Source organism: Pelobates fuscus, chromosome 11 (genome assembly GCF_036172605.1).
Source record: "Pelobates fuscus isolate aPelFus1 chromosome 11, aPelFus1.pri, whole genome shotgun sequence".
Taxonomy (NCBI): domain Eukaryota; kingdom Metazoa; phylum Chordata; class Amphibia; order Anura; family Pelobatidae; genus Pelobates; species Pelobates fuscus.
The window spans coordinates 37,271,972-37,288,984 of NC_086327.1; the positions used below are offsets into that span (position 1 = coordinate 37,271,972).

The 17,013-nt window shown below is 45.7% G+C and overlaps 1 long non-coding RNA gene and 4 other non-coding genes across 5 annotated transcripts; all 5 read left to right on the top strand.

The window, feature by feature from the left end:
• Positions 1 to 14,048: 14,048 nt before the first annotated feature.
• On the top strand, positions 14,049 to 16,827 carry LOC134577484 (uncharacterized). Its single transcript, XR_010086020.1, has 4 exons — positions 14,049 to 14,123; positions 14,915 to 14,953; positions 16,409 to 16,473; positions 16,718 to 16,827. It is a non-coding gene; the product is annotated as an uncharacterized LOC134577484 (long non-coding RNA).
• LOC134578213 (small nucleolar RNA SNORD35) lies at positions 14,766 to 14,852 on the top strand. The gene has a single exon (XR_010086079.1). It is a non-coding gene; the product is annotated as a small nucleolar RNA SNORD35 (small nucleolar RNA).
• LOC134578214 (small nucleolar RNA SNORD35) lies at positions 15,487 to 15,569 on the top strand. Its single transcript, XR_010086080.1, has one exon. It is a non-coding gene; the product is annotated as a small nucleolar RNA SNORD35 (small nucleolar RNA).
• Positions 16,085 to 16,151, top strand: LOC134578216 (small nucleolar RNA SNORD50). The gene has a single exon (XR_010086082.1). It is a non-coding gene; the product is annotated as a small nucleolar RNA SNORD50 (small nucleolar RNA).
• Positions 16,567 to 16,649, top strand: LOC134578215 (small nucleolar RNA SNORD35). The gene has a single exon (XR_010086081.1). It is a non-coding gene; the product is annotated as a small nucleolar RNA SNORD35 (small nucleolar RNA).
• Positions 16,828 to 17,013: the final 186 nt, after the last annotated feature.

Genomic DNA, 17,013 nt, shown 5'->3' on the forward strand with positions numbered 1-17,013 from the left:
GGGATTAAGTATATAAGGGTACCTTGGCTTGTATACATTCTAATACATATACTCATGTTTGGTATAGGCCTCCCCACCTCCCCATATATATTCTGATATATATTGTTATTTCCAGTATGTCTCAGATCCCTGAAGAAGCGGACGATTTATCTCTCCCCAGTTCTCCCGTCAGGTCCATTTCGCCTACTCGTAAAAGCTATAACAGTAGCCCGGCATCTATCAGGTCATGGACCATCCACCGCATCACAGCGGAGCTTCACAGACACAATATCCCTTTCCCAGCTATGGCCAGGAAAGCGGAACTATTTAGGTTCATGCATACCAATACTGACATTGCAGGGGTAGGAGAAGGAACGAGTGGTTCAGGCAACTCGGATCTCCCCGCCATGATGGCCTCACTCATAGCATCCATGGGAAAGATTAATGACAGGCTGGATAGAATTGAGGCGTGTAGCCTTCCCCTAGCATCATCTGGGTCCTTAGCTGCCAAACTTCGTGGATCTCCACAGTTGCTAGCTGGTAAAAACATATCCTCAGGATCAGGAACCCATGTCGTCAACCCCGCCCATATGGTACCTGCAAATCTTAAAAAAAGATATCCTGGAAGGCAAAGAAGTAAATCTTGTCTCATTGATTGCCTCTCATGATATTGTGGAGAATCGCACATACGCATATGGGGATATATCCGTTGTGTTGAAGGCTAGGGACCCTAGACTGAGTAAGAAGTTGTCTATCGAATTTTGTTATTGCCTTTGGGATTTATAGGGATGTCATATGCTCTGTACACTCTACTTGCATAAGATGGTGGACTTAGGTAACAAATACGGTGGTACTTCATTTTATGATTACCACCGGTCTTTTTCAGCGAAGACGTCTGCCATTCTGGCTCAGTTTAACATCAAAACTGATTGGAGCCAGATGGACACTGAGCTGTTTTGCAGGCTGATCTGAGGACACCAGCTTGTGCAATCTGTGCATCCACTTCACATGCCACGGATTATTGTCCAATAGTACCTGATACCTCTCCTTCTACGGCTTTCCCAGGAGCCAGGACCAGGTCCGACAAATCAGTTAAGGATAAACTGGGTCGCGCCATAGTGTATTTAGGGAAATCACAGGTGTGCAATAATTTCAATGAGGGTACCTGCGGTTATAGTGCCTGCCGCTTGTTGCATGTATGCTCTCACTGCTTTAGGGCACATGTAAAGTCTATGTGCCCAAATAAAATGCATTCTAAACCCTATCTGACCTCTGTAAATGTTGACTCTCTAGCGGCAGTGGCGTCGCTGGGGGGGGGGGCCATGGCCTCCCCTACATCATGCTGTGCCCTCCCTTGGGCCCCCCCAAATGCCAGCAACCTGCTGGCCATGTGTTTAAATGATATTCCCTCGGGCTGTAACAGTGTGTGTGACAGCCCGAGGGAATGCAGGAGAGAGGAGCTGGAGTGGTGCTGGGGGCTGTCTGGGGCTGGAGGGAGCACTGACAGGCTTCCCGGCACAGGCCCCGCCTCCCGCACACAAGCCCCGCCCCCGCCGTAAAGCAGCAGCCCATGCTGCTGCTGGAAAGCATGGAAGATGGCTGCCTGACCACCAGCAACAGCCTCCAGTGACAGGTAGGCTTAGTGAGTGAGTGAGTGAGTGAGTGTGTGTATGGACTCAGCCTCCCTACCACCCTCAGCCTCATCACCCTCCCTACTGCCCTCAGCCAGCCTCACCACCCTCAGCCTCCTCACCCTCCCTACCACCCTCAGCCTCACCACCCTCAGCCTCCCTACCAACTTCAGCCTCACCACCCTCCCCACCACCTTCAGCCTCCTCAGCCTCACCACCCTCAGCCTCCCTACCAACTTCAGCCTCACCACCCTCCCCACCACCTTCAGCCTCCTCAGCTTCACCACCCTCCCCACCAGCCTCAGCACCCCACACCACCCTCAGCACCCCCACCATCCTCAGCCTCCCCACCCTCCCCAATAACCTCAGCCTCCCCACCCTCCCCAATACCCTCAGCCTCACCACCCTCCCCACCACCCTCAGCCTCACCACCCTCAGCCTCACCACCCTCAGCCTCACCACCCCACCAGCCTCAGCACCCTCCACCACCCTCAGGCTCAGCACCCCCCACCACCCTAAGCCTCAGCACCCTCAGCCTCACCACCCCACCACCCTCAGCCTCACCACCCCACCACCCTCAGCATCACCCTCCCTCACCACCCTCAGCATCACCCCCCTCACCATCCTCAGCATTACCCCCCCACCCCAACCACCTGCAGCATCACCCCCTCACCATCCTCAGCATCACCCCCCACTCCCCTCAGCCTCACTCCTCACCACCCTCAGCCTCACCCACCTCAGCCTCAACCCCCTCCTTCTCACATCACCCCCCTCACTCTCACATCACCCCCCCTCACTCTCACATCACCCCCCCTCACTCTCACATCACCCCCCTCACTCTCACATCAACCCCCCTCATTCTCACATCAACCCCCCCTCACTCTCACATCAACCCCCCTCACTCTCACATCAACCCCCCCTCACTCTCACATCAACCCTCCCTCACTCTCACATCACCCCCCCCTTACTCTCACATCACCCCCCCTCACTCTCACATCAACCCTCCCTCACTCTCACATCAACCCTCCCTCACTCTCACATCAACCCCCCCTCACTCTCACATCAACCCCCCTCACTCTCACATCAACCCCCCCTCACTCTCACATCAACCCCCCCTCACTCTCACATCAACCCCCCACTCTCACATCAAACCCCCTCCACTCTCACATCACCCCCCTCCTTCTCACATCACCCCCTCCTCCACTCTCACATCACCCCCCCCTCCACTCTCACATCACCCCCCTCCTTCTCACATCACCCCCCTCCTTCTCACATCACCCCCCTCCTTCTCACATCACCCCCCTCCTTCTCACATCACCCCCCCTCCTTCTCACATCACCCCCCTTCCTTCTCACATCACCCCCCTTCCTTCTCACATCACCCCCCTTCCTTCTCACATCACCCCGCTCTCCCTCTGACCATCACCCCGCTCTCCCTCTGACCATCACCTCGCTCTCCCTCTGACCATAACCCCGCTCTCCCTCTGACTATAACCCCGCTCTCCCTCTGACCATCACCCCGCTCTCCCTCTGACCATCACCCCGCTCTCCCTCTGACCATCACCCCGCTCTCCCTCTGACCATCACCCCGCTCTCCCTCTCACCATCACCCCGCTCTCCCTCTCACCATCACCCCGCTCTCCCTCTCACCATCACCCCCCTTTCCCTCTCACCATCACCCCCTCACACCATCACCCGCCATACACACAACACACTTCAGTCTCAGACAAAAACGCAAACATGCTCACAGAGACATACATTCTCACACACAAGGAAACTCTCTGTCAGACACACTCTCAGGCACATACACAGATAAACTGTGCATCAATGTGTATATGTGACACTTTTTTGTTAGTGGGGCCATGTTTGAGCTCATAAAGTCTAGAGCCGCCTCTGCTCAGCAGTCTGTGTCTGTGTGTGTGTGTGTATGGACTCAGCAGTCGGTGTGTGTATGGACTCAGCAGTCGGTGTGTGTATGGACTCAGCTGTCGGTGTCTGTGTGCAGTGGTGTATCCTGGTTTTGTGCTGCCCTAGGCAGGACAAAACTCAGGCGCCCCCCTCCCGCTCGCGCCACCCCCATCCAACCCTTCCCCCCGCCCGCACCACCCCCACCCTTCCCCCGCCTTCTAAATACACACACACACATTCACTTACAGATACGCATACACTAGCTAACAGAGACACACACTCGCTAACAGAAACACACACACACTTACAGACACACACTAACAGACACACACTCACTAGCAGATACACACACTAACAGACACACACTAACAGACATACACACACACACACACACACACACTAACAGACATACACACTAACAGACATACATACACACACACACTAACACACACACACACACACTAACAGACACACTAACAGACATTCACACACACACTAACAGACATACACACACACTAACAGACACACACACTGACATACACAGACATTCACACACACTAACAGACATACACACACACACACTAACAGACATACACACACACACTAACAGACATACACACAGACATTCACACACAGACATTCACACACACACAGACATTCACACACACACATACTCACTCACTCACATATTTAACCCTTTTTTGTTTTAAATTTAAAACCTTACCTTTGGGAATGCTGGGGGGGGTTCCAATTTCTCCCTGGTGGTCCAGTGGCTGCTGGGCGGCGCTGGCGAGGGAGCACTTCCTCTGAGCTATCTGCTCAGCTCCCTCGCGCGCCGCACAGTGAGGCTGGGAGGCGGAGCCGGAATATGACGTCATATTCCGTCTCCCAGCCTCACTCTGCGGCGCGCGAGGGAGCTGAGCAGACAGCTCAGAGGAAGTGCTCCCTCGCCAGCCGCCTGCCCGCCAGCGCCGCCCAGCAGACCGACCGCCCGCCCGCCCAGACGGCATGTCAGTTAGCCGCAAGGCTAACAAGACATTTGCCTTGGGCATTTGGGGGCGGCGTTTTTTGCCGCCCCCTGGAAAATGCCGCCCAAGGCAAATGCCTTGTTTGCCTCGCGGCTAATACGCCCCTGTCTGTGTGTGTGTATGGACTCAGCAGTCTGTGTCTGTGTGTGTATGGACTCAGCAGTCTGTGTCTGTGTGTGTGTATGGACTCAGCAGTCTGTGTGTCTTTGTGTGTATGGACTCAGCAGTCTGTGTGTCTTTGTGTGTATGGACTCAGCAGTCTGTGTGTCTGTGTGTGTGTGTGTGTATGGACTCAACAGTCTGTGTGTCTGTGTGTATGGACTCAGCAGTCTGTGCGTGTGTGTGTGTATGGACTCAGCAGTCTGTGCGTGTGTGTGTATGGACTCAGCACTCTGTGTGTATGGACTCAGCAGTCTGTGTCTGTGTGTGTGTATGGACTCAGCAGTCTGTGTGTCTTTGTGTGTATGGACTCAGCAGTCTGTGTGTCTTTGTGTGTATGGACTCAGCAGTCTGTGTGTCTGTGTGTGTGTGTGTGTATGGACTCAACAGTCTGTGTGTCTGTGTGTATGGACTCAGCAGTCTGTGCGTGTGTGTGTGTATGGACTCAGCAGTCTGTGCGTGTGTGTGTATGGACTCAGCACTCTGTGTGTATGGACTCAGCAGTCTATGTGTGTGTGTGTATGGACTCAGCAGCAGGACCGCCATCAGGGCATAACAACCATAACGGTTGTCATGGGCCCGGCGGTCCTGGGGGGCCCGAACTACTCTGGCAGTCCGAGACCCACATTCCTTATGTGCACTTATATATAATTTTTGCTATATATATGTGCACAGAGGGCCCCCTGCTACCTGCACATTGAAGAGGGGGCCCAGCAGCACACTCTGTCCTTCTTTCCAGCTGCTCTCTGTCTAACTTCCCTACGCCCTGCGGCAGCCAGCGCGTTGCCATGGGTTACCATGGCAACGCTCCGCACAGCACGCAGACCTGTCTCGCGAGAGTTAGTCAGAGAGGAGCTGGAAAGGAAGACAGTGTGTGCTGCTGGGCCCCCTCTTCAATGTAACAAGGCTGGCTCGGTCCACCATGCCACCGGACCACCAGGGAATGCGATCTCCCCCCTCCCTGGCACAGTGAGAACCAGGGAGGGGGGAGGGGGGGGAATTGAAATATACACAAATAAATAAAAAAATACTCCCCCCCCCTATTTTACACACTCACACACACACTGCATCCTTACAAGTACACACTCTGCACTACACACACTACATTCACTAAACACACTCTGCACTACACACACACACTACATTCACTAAACACACTCTGCACTACACACACACTATATTCACTAAACACACTCTGCACTACACACACACACTACATTCACTAAACACACTCTGCACTCACACTACATTCACTAAACACACTCTGCACTCACTACAAACACTACATTCACTAAACACACTCTGCACTACACACACACACTGCATTAACTAAACACACTTTGCTCTACACACACAAACACTGCATTCACGATACACACTTTGCACTACACACACACACACACTACATTAACTAAACACACTCTGCACTACACATACTCACACTACATTCACTATACACTCTCTGCACTCACTACAAACACTACATTCACTAAACACACTCTGCACTACACACACACACACACTACATTCACTATACACACGTTGCACTCACTACACACTATATTTACTAAACACACTCTGCACTACACACACACACTACATTCACTAAACACACTTTGCACCACACACACACTGCATTCACTTTACACACGTTGCACTCACTACAAACACACTACATTCACTACAAACACACTACATGCTCTATACACACTACATTTACTATGCACACTACATCCACTACAAAAACACACACTCTGCATTCACTATACACACCTACATTCACTACACACACACTCTGCATCTAATGCATGCATACAAACATTACATACATTACACAAAACGTACAATCTGCATCCACTATACACACTGCATCCATGACACACATACCGCATCCACTACACACATTCTACATCCACTATACACACTGCATCCATGACACACATTCTACATCCACTATACACACACACACCCTTCATCCTTGTGGGCAGCTCGGGGCTGGCCCTGGAGGCCCAGATCTTGAGTTGTGTCAGGGGCCCTAAAATTTCTGATGGCAGCCCTGCTCAGCAGTCTGTGTGTGTGTATGGACTCAGCAGTCTGTGTATGGACTCAGCAGTACGTGTGTGTGTATGGACTCAGCAGTCTGTGTGTGTGTGTGTGTGTGTGTGTGTGTGTGTATGGACTCAGCAGTCTGTGTGTGTATGGACTCAGCCCACTGTGTGTGTGTATGGACTCAGCAGTCTGTGTGTTTGTGTGTGTGTGTGTGTGTATGTATGGACTCAGCAGTTTGTGTGTGTGTGTGTATGGACTCAGCAGTCTGTGTGTTTGTGTGTGTGTGTGTGTGTGTGTGTGTATATATGGACTCAGCAGTCTGTGTGTGTGTGTGTGTGTGTGTATGTATGGACTCAGCAGTCTATGTGTGTGTATGACCTCAGCAGTCTGTGTGTGTGTGTGTGTGTATGGACTCAGCAGTCTGTGTATGTGTGTGTGTATGGACTTAGCAGTCTGTGTATCTGTGTGTGTGTATGGGCTCAGCAGTGTGTGTGTGTGTGTGTGTGTGTGTATGGACTCAGCAGGCTGTATGTGTGTATGGACTCAGCACTCTGTATGTGTGTATGGACTCAGCACTCTGTGTGTCTGTCTGTGTGTATATGGACTCAGCAGTCTGTGTGTCTGTCTGTGTGTATATGGACTCAGCAGTCTGTGTGTGTATGGACTCAGCAGTCTGTATGTCTGTGTGTGTGTTTGTGTGTGTGTGTGTGTGTGTGTGTGTGTATGGACTCAGCTGTGTGTGTGTGTTGGATTCAGCAGTCTGTGTGTAAGTGTAAAAATCAGCCTGTGTGCATTCAGCAACGTCTGTGTGCATTCAGCAACATCTGTGTGTGTGTGTATTTAGAAGTTTCTCGGTGTTTGTATTTGTGTACTGTGTATCAATAATTACAATTTTTATTCCTGTGAGTTGTTGTGTAGGAAGGGCCCCAGTGCACTGCTTTGCCCGGGGGCCCTTAACACTGTTAAGATGGTACTGCTTGTGTGTGTCAGTGAGCTTCTATTTATTGAGCATGTGTGTGTCCCTGAACTTCTTTGTAGTGAGCCTTGTGTTTATACAACTGAGTTTGTCTGTAGTAAGCCTGTGTGTGAGTCAGAGTTTTTTGTCTGTCAGTGAGCCTATTTGCGCATGTCAGTGAGCTTGTGTGCTCACTGTACTATATATATATATATTGACCTGTAGGAATGGCATACATTTTTTTTCCAGGGCTGCTTTCCAGTTTGGCTCTGCCAGCGAGTGCGCTTTACCGCTGAATCATCTGTGTGAGCTGCCGCACACTTTAGCCCTGTTACGGGAGCTGCTGTTGACAGGTACTTGTAGTCTAGAGATTGGGACATGGGGTATATGCTCAGCTATCTGTATAATACTATAGTGCTGTTCTCTGTATAATACAGGTCTGTGTCTGTATAATATCCTGGGACAATCATTGTTCCCTGTATAGTGCTGCTCTCTGTCTTGGGATATTATACACAAACAGATCTGTATTTACAGAGAGCAGCACTATACAGGGAGCACTGACTGTCCCAAGATATTATACACACAGCCATGTATTATACAGAGAGCAACACTATACAGGGAGCACTGACTGTCCCAGGATATTATACACACAGCGATGTATTATACAGAGAGCAGCACTGTACAGGGAGCGCTGAATGTCCCAATTTCTCAAATGTTGGCAACTATGGCACTATATCAAGGGAAATGTTTGTTTTTTTAATAATCCCTGGTGGAAAATAATGAATCCTCCGCCAGGGATTATAAAAAAACAAAAACCACATTGTGTCGGGGGCGGGGCTTAACATGCGGCAGGGGCGGGGTCAAACTGCGGCGAGGGCGGGGTTAAATGTGCCCCCCTACTTTTGTCCCTGGCCCACCATGTGCCCCCCCTAAAAATGAATCCTAGAGACGCCACTGTCTAGCGGGCTCATTCGCTTCTCACCCTTCCACACACTTGGTCGATTTCTTGATTAAGGGTTTCACACAGGGTTTCCATACCGGTCTTATTCACATTCCAGCAGGCATTGTGGAATGCAATAACCTCCAATCAGCTTTGGCTGATACTGATACGGTTGATACTCTGTTGCAACAGGAACTGGGGGAAGGTTTTTCATTAGGTCCACTTAAAGGAACCTCCATTCTCCAACTGGAGGTCTAACCCAATAGGTTTGGTTACTGGGAAGTCCACAGCCAAACAGAGATTGATCATTGATCTCTCTGCACCTCACTCTTCAGGAATCCCTAGCCTTAACTCCTTAATTCCATCGGAGGAGTTTTCACTACAGTATGCCACAAAGGATAATGTGATTAACACCATTATTACAGCAGGGGTGGGACTCTGGCTCAGTAAAACAGATATTGTTAACACCTTCAAATTACTACCAATTCAACCATCACTATGGTATCTGCACAGTATTAACTGGAAAGGTCTGTACTATTTCTTTACAAGACTCACCTTCAGCTCAAAGAGCAGCCCAAACATTTTTGACACGTTCGCTGAGACTTTGTGTTGGCTTCTGTTGAACTCGTGCAGGTGCCATTCAGTTATTCATTATCTGGATGATTTCTTTTTATCGAGAGCAAGTTCTCTCCCCCAAATGATTTGACCAAAGCCATTCAGTTATTTCATTCTAGGTATTCCATTCTCTCCCAAAAGACTGAAGGTCTGGACACTTTGATTAGTTTTCTGTGTATACACCTTGATTCTGTGGCCATGGTAGCCAGTCGTCTGTTATGGAAGATTGATAACATCCTACAGATCATCAACCAAAACGTGCAAGTGGGTACCTGCAACCGCAAGGAGTTACAATCTCTGTTAGGTTCCCTTAATTTTGCCATAAGGATTATCCCGCAAGGGAGAGCCTTTAGCGCTAGACTCCTTAGCCTACTTCCTGCATTTGGCAACGATCATAGTCGTATCCCCCTTGATCCTCAGGCTACTGCTGATCTACTCATGTGGTAAAAAATTCCTGTAACACTGGAATGGAAGGAGCATGTTTCTTCCACAGTTGTCGATACATTCCCTCGTCATCTAGACAGCTGCAGCAGCTACCACAGGTTTCGCGGCCATATTCGGTGACGTATGGCTCTGGGGTAGTTGGTCAGCAGAGGTGCAGGATATTGAAGGGTTCTCCCGCAACTCGGCCTTATTCGAGGTATATCCCATTGTTGCGGCAGCTGTAACATGGGGCCAATCATAGGCTGGTTGTTCAGTACAATGTTTTTCTGACAACCTAGCTACATGCCATATCATAAACAAAAGGCGCTCATCCTCCCTGACTATTATGAGGTTCATTAGGAGACTGACTTGGTTAGCTGCCTGTAATATTTTTTTTCTTTCTTTGTTGACATGTTCTGGGTATTTTCAATACCGCAGCTGACCAATTGTCCCGCTTTAAATTTCAGGCGTTCAGAAAAACTCTACCCACTGCCTCACGGGTAGCTACAGCCGCCCCCCTCTTCCAGGAGCTAGTCATGGATTGAAGGAGTTAATGGATCATAGTCTAGTCTTAACTAGCTTGGCCCTTTCGACAAATACTCTGCGATCCTACAGTAGGGCTTTTTCATTATACAAAAAAATCCTGTTAGAACATACACTGGATAAGATGTTTGACATTACATCTTTGGTAGCGTTCGCTACTTTTTGCCACCTCAGGTTAAAGCTATCCCACAATACCATCAAGTTATACTTAACCGGCATTCAACATCACATTTATTATTCCCAGACAACCCCAGTTTTCTTTCCTCGTACCCAGTTAATTATACTAAAAGGCATTTACAAAGCCAGCAGTCCTACCCCACATCAAAGATTACCCATTCATAAACAGTTATTTAAGGATATGTCAGATTTGCTAGACAAAGCCCTTTTTGAACTTATCACTCATGCAGTTATTAAAACGGCAATTTACCTGGCTTATTATAAGTTCCTTAGACCCCGAGAATTCACCATCCAGAATAGACATAAGTCCCAAGAATGCCTAAAACGCTCCTATCTGGTTAAACACCAAGATCACTATGTCCTATCGTTGCCAATTACTAAAACAAGCCAACTGGGTTATCCAGTGCAGATCGCTTATTACCCTATGCAAAATAAATGGTGCCCGGTGAAGGTCCTAGATCTCTATCTATGCACACTACTAACACAATCAGACACACCCGTTCTGTCCCTCCACGGGGTCGTCCTGACCACGTCAAAATTCATGATGTACGTACGAGTATTACTAACTAGACTAGGGGTGAATTCTAGTAGATACTCAGGACACTCATTCAGGATAGGGGCCACATCCACGGCCTCCAGCCAGGACATACCCGTTCATGTTATTACATCTTTAAGTCGATGGCAGTCCTCCGCGTTCTCTGTATATATACCTCAACCTGTTCAAGAAATACGGAGGGCTTTTGAGAAAATGTCATCTTGAGGTATATTTCTTGCATTATGTTTCTGTGTATCAATAAATATTCTTTGGCATGATACTTCTGTTTTTGCCCACTTTATTTATCCGGCCTACCACATCCGTTGGTTCCAGCACACATTAACCGACTTTTCCTCTATACAGGTTAAGTCAATACAGAGTATACATCACTCTTAACGATGGTTGCCCCTAGCACAAATGTAAAGACTTGGCCTGGAGTTGTGGGAGGGGCATGTGGGACCTATATGAGGGATTCCCCCCTTACCTGCCCTACCGTAATAGGCCTGACGATCTGCATGCCCCACCTTCCACTCCCTTTAATCTTAACTGTTTTTTCTCCCTCTACTTATTATGCTTATGTGGACCCACTTTATTTATCCGGCCTACTGCAAACGTCGGTTCCGGCACACATCAACTGACTTTTTCCTCTATGCTTCAATACAGACAATGGTTGTCCAGAGCACAAATATATACATATATATATATATATATATATATATATATATATATATATATATATATAACATGTTTATTAATGTGTGTATTAGTTATATTAATATGTAATGAGCAGATATTGGCCCAGTCTTGTTGCTAGGTGCATACTCCAGCACTGGCCACCAGCGGCAATGTCAACACTGGAGGTCTTGACGAAATCTGCAAAGTCCCCAAATGGGGACAGTGCTGCTTTAAGAAAAAAATAGAAAGGATATTTCCCTGTTTGCGAATACATTACATTGTTTTGTTTATTTTGGATGGTTCATATAATTTGACTACTAGTCATATTACGTGAGTTTTTTTCTTCATAACTCCACGATGATACTAACGTCCTATATCTCACAGGAATAGCCTTCTCTCACTGGGATTTGCAAGTGAACAAGCACATTCTTTACTAAACGTTATTACATTTATTTTAAACCGTTGCTATATGGTCCCAATTCATGACCTATAAAACCTAGTTAGGAAAGATTCAAATATTAAAAACATTTTTTTTTTTTAGCTTAGTTATCTGAGCTAACTTGTTGTCAGACTTTCTACTAATAAATTAATTTTTATGCTACATATAATTGTTATACGGATCAGAAATTGTCTATTCTTTATTCTTGGGTGTATTTAACTGTAGAGTATGTGACTGACTTATAAAGCTAGTTTGTAGCGTTTCCCCTAAGATTTAATCAGGCGCCATGTTGACTATCACACAGCCTGTCATATGACATTTTACACTGGGAGCAGAAGCCATTTTGTTGTAGTTTCCGCTCACAGACAGCGGGACACAGGTGTTCTATCAAAAAACCCTACCCCGTGAAAATTCCCTACCCTCGTCACTTCCGGGGTAGGGTTTTTTGATAGAACACAGGCGCCACGCTGACTGGTGACGGTCGCCAGTAATGACGGCGTGCTCTCTCACGCCCTTTGCCAGTCTTTGACGTCACTTCCTCCTCGCTGCTGCTACTTAAAGCTCCGGCGCAGTCTGTGGGACAGCCTCTTTGCTTGCAGCGTGGCTATGGGAGAAGAGATGAAGGTGAGAGAGCTGTGACCTCGTGGTTACTAGTCCCCGTTATATGTCAGTTGTATCTTCTTTATTTCATCTCTGCTATAGTCCTTAATTATATATTGAGGGTTTATCTTTCTGCCCAATGCTTTATGGATGTTTGCTGGTTTTATGATAAAGTACCCGGAGTGGGTCTGGTAACTGCACCATCCAGTATCCCAATTGCTGCATAATGTGTATTACTATTGCATATGGTCCTGGTGTGTTCAGGATAATTCACTAAAAAGCGAATCAAAAATTTAAGGTCGAAGTAGCTGAACTCAGAAATTCTATAAGCTATGATTTTCACTCATGTATTCTGGCTTTAAAGTTACACTTTAGTAAATGTAGTGTTTTCTCATACATTGAGGGATTTTTTTTTTTTTTTTTTTTTTTTTAAACACTGAATTCGGTTTTGCCTTAATATTCTATAAACCCATTACGGTTATTATCCTGAAAGAGCTCATTGTATGGTACACTCCAGGTCCATAAATAACTATGCCTTGAATAGCTTTTGGCCATAATACCATGCAGTGTTGTACAGACATACCCCACTCCTAAGTACACAATGGGACCAGGGCATGTTTGTAAAAGGAAAATGTATTTAAAGCGAAGCAATAATTTCTTCACTCTCCAATGCATGCACTGCAATGGTAATTTACAGGCATAACTGATACTGCAACTGCAGATTTCCAGTGATTTATGTAGTGATTTCCAGTGAGCTTTTATTCAGTTAAAGCAAACTGTAAAAATCTCCTTCCAGATTGTACCATGTATCTTTAATGTTTTACTCATCTGACAATCTTAAACTGGGAGTAAAATTTAAATAAACCCTGCCCACTGGGCCATTTTCTGTCAATACACTGCCAATTTGTATTTGTTAGCTTAGTTGCACACTTTGTTTAGAAACTCCTCTTCATCACTTTAAGCATTTATGGCTTAACTTTGAATCCTCAGAATTGTGGCTAAGCTGCAAAGTCATAGAAAATGGCAGGGTAAACCCTTTCACTGGATGGCAGCTGATTGCAGAATATGGGCAGACAAAATATGTTCAGCTAGGAGTAGTCATTATATATTTGAGATGATTAACCTGTGCAATGTCAGAAGGTGTGAAAAGTTCTTGCCCCAAAGACACTGACCGGAGCTGCTCTGGGTGAGAATAGAACCTTTCATTTACTGTTCACTCGCAGACAGAAGAGACGTGGGAATTTCTGTACTCTCAAGGCACCTTTAGGTAGACTCATGGGTATGTCTGTACTTGCGAGTGTACTTAAAGTGAGTATGTAAAGTGGGGTATGCATGTATTTGGTTTTCGTTTTGTCATGCTTACAATTTTTTAACTTTGTGTTTTAATGCCTGTAGGTCTGTGATCTGAGCTGCAGAAGGCAAGCAGCCAGAATGACAAAGGGCCAAGGAGAATACACTTAAATGATATGTAAGTATCTCTGTATGTCCTATCCTTGTTTGTCTACATGTAAAACTTTCCTGTCCTAATGTCTTATAACACACCTTTAGACTGCTTGTTTGAGCAGGGTCCCTTTCAAGCCATCGTTTCTGTACGTTTTCTTGTATTTGTCCTGTTTATTTACATCCCCCTCTCATAATATTGTAAAGCACTACAGACTCTGTTGGTGCTATATAAATGGTGATGATAATAATACTGGTTTTATAGCTTGGTGCAGTATGTGTGGGGTTTAAGAGTTATGGGGAGGATTTTTTTTTAACTCTAACTGGTTTCTGGAGCACACTGAAATGCTGCCTTGAGAGGCTTGCAGTCAGCTAAGGCACATGATTCTCCAATAGAATTGTTATTTATGATCACTAATCTGCTAGTTTCCCATAATGGTTGATTTTTTAGCTTAGACTCTGCACAAACTGCCCTATCAGCAATTTGCCAGTTAATGAAGGTTTTTTTCTTTTGATAATTCTCAGAATTTTCTGAACTGTATCTTAATCGTTTCGTTTAGCTTGAGGCATTATTTAACCTGTCTGAATTTCCAACATGCTATCTAGCCTTTGTTGCACTCTGTTTACCTAAATTTTACCTAATTTCTGTACTGTATATAATATAACCTCTTGCAAATGATGTCTATTCTCACGATGGTCTTCCAAGCTTCAATGAGGCTTTGACGATAATGCCATATGGCTTTGCTGATGCAATAAGTGGGCTCTGTAGCTCTTTCAAGGTATGGTAGAATGGTCTATTAACTTTCCGGTTCTCTTTAGGATCTTGCTCGGATTGGTACTGTTTCCTTTGGAGCAAAGGTTGGTGTTATATTTTAACTCTGCTTCTTTCTATGCAATTGACTTGACTAAAAGTGCACAAGTAAGCTGTAGAAATGCTACAGTGAATCTGCTGTCTGAATTTGGAGTCTAACTTGTTCCTGAGCATGTAGTGATCTCAGACTTATGGTGCTTGGGGTGTGCTTTATAACTACCCCCCCACTGTAGTTGTGATGCCAGGAGTGCATTTGGCACATTTCCTGGTTGGGCAGTAAAACTTTTTTTATATATATTTTGGTAAACATTTAAACATCAACCCAATATCTTCTGTTCTAAAGAGACTTTAGTGTAGAATGAAATAGGGTTCTTTCTCTTCATGGGTTTGGGCTTTTGCTTGACACTCTGCTCTTCTTGCAGGTTTTTGAACCAAACTGTAAAATGGTGCACTACTGGAGATGGACAATGCAGCCAACATGATCAAGGTGTGTTAAGGTCTGCAAGCTGGGAACAATGAACAAGAGTCCTTTAGTGTGACTGCTAAATTTACTATAAGGGGTGGAATTCTGCTCTTCAGTAGCACATGATGTTTATTCTCACGATGGTCTTCCAAGCTTCAGGCTTTGACGATAATGCCAAATGGCTTTGCTGATGCTTCATAACATATTAAAAGTAGATGTACCATGAAACTTGCTTTGATCTCTCAATTTTTATAACTCTATATTTCAGGTGTCTAACTGAAAAATTGTTCAAACTTCCATCTGTGCGGCAAGGTAACCATCTTAATTGTTCATGTAATGCAGAAAGGCTAATTAAATCACTGCACCAACTATAACATTAACTGTAGGCTATAGTACCACTATGAAACCTGCAGTAAAGACTTGTACACAGATATTAACTTTTCTCGGCTACGAACTGGCTGCACAGAGCAAATTGGCATAAGTTGTGCACAACTTACCGTGCCTTATATTCAACAGTTTGCAGAAAATTAAAGCTTTCTGATTTAACAATGGTGTCTCTTTGATTTTAACATCTCATATGGCATTAGAAATACCCTGGCTTGTGCATTTTGTCTTCACAATTCTCCATATTTTGTACTGGATACAGATGTTGGTTGCAGCAAGGGTATTTGGTGTCTGGTAAAATTACCTTTGTATGGGAACCATGTCTGTACTAGAACCATGATGAGTCTATCCCGAACCTGAATTGTGATGACACATTCTATGGATCTGACTGCTGAGTTCTGAAAACCTTGTAGTGATCTCAGACTTATGGTGCTTGGGGCGTGCTATATAACTACCTCCCACTGTGCTTATGATGCCAGGAGTGCTTTTGGCACATTTCCAGGATAGGCAGTAAAACTTTTTTATATATATTTTGGTAAACATTTAAACATCAACCCAATATCTTCTGTTCTAAAGAGACTTTAGTGTAGAAAGAAATAGGGTTCTTTCTCTTCATGGGTTTGGGCTTTTGCTTGACACTCTGCTCTTCTTGCAGGTTTTGGAACCAAACTGTAAAATGGTGCACTGCTGGAGATGGACAATGCAGCCAACATGATCAAGGTGTGTTAAGGTCTGCAAGCTGGGAACAATGAACAAGAGTCCTTTAGTGTGACTGCTAAATTTACTATAAGGGGTGGAATTCTGCTCTTCAGTAGCACATGATGTTTATTCTCACGATGGTCTTCCAAGCTTCAGGCTTTGACGATAATGCCAAATGGCTTTGCTGATGCTTCATAACATATTAAAAGTAGATGTACTGTGAAACTTGCTTTGATCTTACAATTTTTATAACTCTATATTTCAGGTGTCTAACTGAAAAAAATGTTCAAACTTCCATCTGTGCGGCAAGGTAACTATCTTAATTGTTCATGTAATGCAGAAAGGCTAATTAAATCACTGCACCAACTATAACATTACTGCAGGTTTCATAGACTTTTACACCGATATTAACTTTTCTCAGCTACTAACTGTAGGCTATAGTACCACTAACTGGCTGCTCAGAGCAAATTGGCATAAGTTGTGCACAACTTACCGTGCCTTGTATTCAACAGTTTGCAGAAAATTAAAGCTTTCTGATTTAACAATGGCGTCTCTTTGATT